The sequence below is a fragment of the Macrotis lagotis genome, chromosome 3 (assembly GCF_037893015.1).
Source record: "Macrotis lagotis isolate mMagLag1 chromosome 3, bilby.v1.9.chrom.fasta, whole genome shotgun sequence".
NCBI lineage: Eukaryota > Metazoa > Chordata > Mammalia > Peramelemorphia > Peramelidae > Macrotis > Macrotis lagotis.
Genome location: NC_133660.1, coordinates 152,648,963 through 152,654,031, shown reverse-complemented (window position 1 = coordinate 152,654,031; position 5,069 = coordinate 152,648,963). Strand labels below are relative to the sequence as shown.

Sequence of the window (5,069 nt, the reverse complement as noted above, 5' to 3'; positions counted from 1 at the left end):
GGTGGAGCTGTGAAGGGATCCAACCTTTCTGGAGAGCATTATGGAACTATGCCTAAAGAACAAAAAAAACTTTCATACCTTTTGACCCTGCAATTCCAATTCTAGGTCTATATCCAGAAGAAATTGTAAAAAATGGGAAAAGTCCTATATGTTCCAAAATATTCATAACAGTTTTTTTTATAGTGACAAAGAATTTGGAACTGGGGGGATGCCCATCAATTAGGGAAAGGTTAAGCAAGCTATGGTAAATGAATGCTATTGAATATTATTGTTCTATAAGAAATGATAGCTGATCAGACTCTAGAGAAGCATGAAATGACTTAAGGGATCTGATGAGAAACAAAGGGAGTCAAGGCAAGAGAACATTGTATTTATCAACAAAATTTTGAGATGAACAACCTTGACGCAAGCAACTCCTCTAGACATTCAAGAAAACTAAGACAACTAGTATTGGATTGGCAATGGTCTATTATCCCCAACCAGAGGAAGAAAAACAATACAAAATACTCAGAAAAAACAACTACCCCTACAATTTGATGAATATTTTAATAAAATTATCTCTTATCTATCTCTTTCCCTTAATCCTAATTCCTCATGCTACAAATGATTAATTTGTAAACATTTTTAACAAAATATTTATGCAAAATGCTAACCTGACTCTTCCTACAGACTGGAAGAGGGGGACAAATGTGGGTGGAGGGAAATTTTGTAACTTGGACATAGGCAGGTACAAATGGTTGAAAATTAAAAAAAAAGAAACAGGAGAAGGGAATTTTCTTCTAGGGGAATCCAGGTGATAGTAATTATCACTGGCAGCAGGAAAAGAACAGGAAGCATTTGTGTAGGCATAGGACAGGGATATGGAGCCAACTGTCTATTTCTCTATCACTTAGGGGCTCCTGGAAACACAGGAAACAGTGGACCAATTTTCCCTCATGTCCCAAAGAAAAAGGGAAATCTGATCAATTATCTGATTTGTATATACATGATGAACAGTTTCCTGATAACTTGACTTAAATTCATATTCCAAACTGAATTCATATTCAGTTTTAATTCACTTTTTCCTGTAGATCAAATGGTAGGTACTGCTGCACAATTGGATGACTTTCTTGAAACCAAAATCCATCTTCCCAGGTGAGGTTCTGATGTTAAGAAATCTGAAGTTCTATGCACTGGTCCTGGGTTAGGGAGAACTTGTTCTTAAGATGAAACAATACTTGTAAATTAGTTGTACAGTGTTGCCCTGAACTAGCAGAAAATATCAATAGACATCAGAGTAATATAGATGGTGAGAAAGAGTCACTGAGCAGGGGAGAGGTTAGGACAATTAATCTCAGCCACATTTATTCTCTGGAACCTGCAATTCATGTTTTATTTGAAAACATAATTTCCTTTAAAATACATGACCTAATTAATATGTAACTATATATATTAATATCTATATATTTCTTTTTATTTCTTCCACAATGCTTAATTTATCAACAAAAACAAATAAATTTTATTGGTATTAAAAGAATAGGTTTTGAAATTTTTAATTCTGTGACTTTATTTTAAGTTTTTCATAATATTAAAGCTGTTAGGGAACTCTGAGATCATAGGTTTTAGTTAATTTAGATTAAACCTTATAATATGTCTTCCCTAACTTACTGATAGTGAAAAGTCACAAGGATGAAGATGAGTTTGGCTCTGAATTCTAGTAGGAAACACATTTTTGGGGGGGAGGGTAGCTTTCTGATGCAAGCTAATGGTACATATTTCACCACAACAAACTCTTTAATGAGGCATTTTTTTTTCCACTACTGGTACCAATAAAAGGCTTCTATCAGCACAGAAACTGCAGTATAGAAATTCATCAGTACACCATTCAGTAGAAAATGCAGCCTTCTCTCAAATGTTGCTTTTCTAATGTTCATCAACATTCTTTGCCAACATTGCCTTTTGACATTGCTATATATTTCTAAGTTAAAAAAAAGACAACACTTTCTCAGTTGATATTTTCCCCTTTTAAATCTTTTTATTTATCTTTTGTGAGTATTGGGTTGGAGATGTGGTTTTGGAAGTATAAAAAATGAAGAGAGATTTTTAAATATATTGTATGCTTAGAAGAAAATCTATTATAATCATATGTGGATTTTGTGCTTGCTGAAGTTTCCATCTGGAGAAATTTTGAATATTAATTTTGTTTCTTCTTGCTACCCAGGGAATGGTTTCAGGAATAAAAAGGGAGGAAATGGTTAGCCTTGTCATAAGTGACTGGCAGAGATTTTAGGTCATAAAAGTTTTAGGACTCAGAATATTAGCAAGCAGTAATCTTGAGTATTGATTATGACATGTATTGGAGAGAACATTGCAAATATTCCAATTAATTGGAATTTTACTTCCTTATTATAAAAGAGTATTGCTGTATTTGTGAATGCAAAAGACTAATTTTTCTTCTGTCTTTGATGTTTTGAGATTATACCTAGTTTTATGTTTCATGGGATATTTATAGTTCATTCACTTTTTAATATAATTACAAATTGTTTTTATTTTTTATAGCAGTTGAGCCACTTAATGGTACTGTTTATAACATATAATTATGTCTATTTTTACAACTGAATTAATTAACAAGAAAACTTCTTTGTAACAATATCATTTTTCATTGTTGTATCCAACTGGGAAAGCATTCCTGCCTATCAGTGGTCATCCAGATCCATATCTGACCACTGCACCCAGAGAGATCCAGAAGAGAAAGTAACTTAAAGTGATCCTGTGTTCATAAACATTAACACTCAAGAAAAACTGGAAAATTCTTTGCAAAATATATTAGGATGGATGAAAGTGAAAATCAAAGTAGTACCCTGGACTTTTTTCTATCATTAGAATCCTAAACTGCAAAGGCTTCTGGTTTGGGGACATTGATGAAATTTTCCTGATGACCAAGGACTAGTTACATTAAATTCAGAGAAACTCTTCAGTACATTGTCTGCCCTAGTGAACAATAACAATTTATCACTACAGAATCTCATTAAAACTAGCTGTCAATAACATTTGCACGTGTGCAGAGAGTACCTTCAGGTAAATTTTATTTCAGCAAAGACATTTAATCAGAAGGCATAGTAAAATTTCCCCTTACACCCAGAACATATTCTCCTCATTATAAAACATTTCAAAAATTTGCATTTCATCCCTGCACAGGGATCCTGCTAATCTTTTCTATATCAATCTAATTTTATTATATGTGGTGCTAGCAACAAATATTCAAACAAGAAATTTGAAGGCCAAAGTAGAGAAAGTTTCCATATGAACAGCAGTTGAATATGGATCAATCAGTCCTGAAATATAGAACTTAGGAAGGGATGGGCAATGGTATGTATTACCCTATGCCTATCAAAAGGGAGTCATGTTCAGATTCCTGAAACAGAAGTAATGAAAATGGGTTCTGTGAAGTATCCAATGTGGTACCCAGAGAAACCAGTGGGTATAAGAGAATGTTCTCTCTCTCAGTCTCTCTCTCTCTCTCCCTCTCCCTCATTGTTTCTCTGTCTCTCTGTTTTTCTGCCCCTCTCTGTTTCTTTTAACTCTGTCTATCTCAGTCTGTTTATCTTTGTCTCTGTTTCTGTCCTTTTTTAAAAAAAAATATTTTCTTTTTGAAAGGCAATGCCCAAGGTTACTCAACTAGGTAATTAGTAAGTGTCTGAGGCTGAATCACAACTCAAGTCCTCCTGACTCCAGGGCCAATGCTCTATTCACTGTGCCATCTAGCTTCCCCCAAATTAAAACAATTCTGAGGTACTAGCTCATATATATTTATGATATATACAATATATACATACACATATTTATCATAGGATATTTATATCAGATTGGCTAACATGACAGAAGAGAAAAATAATAAACGTTTGAAAAAATAAGAAAATTAGGACATTAATGCATTTTTGATGGTATTGTGGACTGGTCCAACTATTCTGGAGAGCAATTTGGAATTTTGTCCAAAGGACAATCAAACTGTCCTTAATCTTTAACCCAACAATAACATTACTAGGTTTATATCACAAAGGTTAAAGAAAAGGATAAAAGAACCCACGTGTATAAATATATTCATAGTAGTTCTTATTGTAGTGACAAAATTTTAGAAATTGAGAGGTTAATGGAAATGGCTAAACAATTGTAGTATATGAATGTAATGGAATATATTATGCATAAGAAATGATAAGTAGGGGGGCTTCGATAAATCTGGAAAGGCTTAATATACACTGAGGCTAAGTGAAATGGATATAACCTAGAGAACACTGTACAATCTAATACAACATTGTTCAATGATCAACTATGACTGACTTAACTCTTCTCAACAATACAATAATGCAAGACAATTTCAAAGTACTCATAATGGAAAAATGTTATCCACATCCTGAGAAAGAATATGAATGCATATCAAAACATTTTATTTTTACTTTTTAAATTTTGTTTATCTTTTTTTCTTATTTTCATGGCTTTTCCCTCTTGTTCTACTTCTTTCCTAATATATCTAATGTGGACATATGATCAAATGTATAACCTTTATCACACTCTTTGTCTTCTTAAGGTGAATGTGAGGGAAGGAGGGAGAAAACATTTGGAATTCAAAATTTTATTAGAAATGAATATTGGAAACTATATATGTAATTTAAAAACTAAAATGCAGCTTTAAAATTATTATATAATTTGGAATATTTGAAATATTTTTATAAAAAGAAAGCAGAACCCTTTTTTTGGAAATGGTATAAGGCTGGTGTTATGATAGACCTTTTGCCATGGTAATCTGAAGTTCAAATATTCTGCCAGAGAGGGAAAAAGTTTTTTTTTTTTTGAAGGAGATAACTATAGGCTAAAGAAATGACTGGACTCTGATAAAAGTCATCAGATGACCTGTAACTCTGAGTAGTCTATGCTTTTCTATAACTTAGTTTGTAATCATGGACTTCTGTGAACAGTAAGGGTTTATATCACTTTTAAAATAGGAGAGAATGAAATTCTTTAAGAGTAATATTTTCTTTAAAAAATTTATGTTTATATTAAGCTTTTTCTGGAAATAGATATTTTCCAAGGAA

The 5,069-nt window shown here is 32.5% G+C and overlaps 1 non-coding gene across 1 annotated transcript; it reads right to left on the bottom strand.

The window, feature by feature from the left end:
- Positions 1–3,132: 3,132 nt before the first annotated feature.
- LOC141519735 (U6 spliceosomal RNA) lies at positions 3,133–3,236 on the bottom strand. Its single transcript, XR_012477386.1, has one exon. It is a non-coding gene; the product is annotated as a U6 spliceosomal RNA (small nuclear RNA).
- Positions 3,237–5,069: the final 1,833 nt, after the last annotated feature.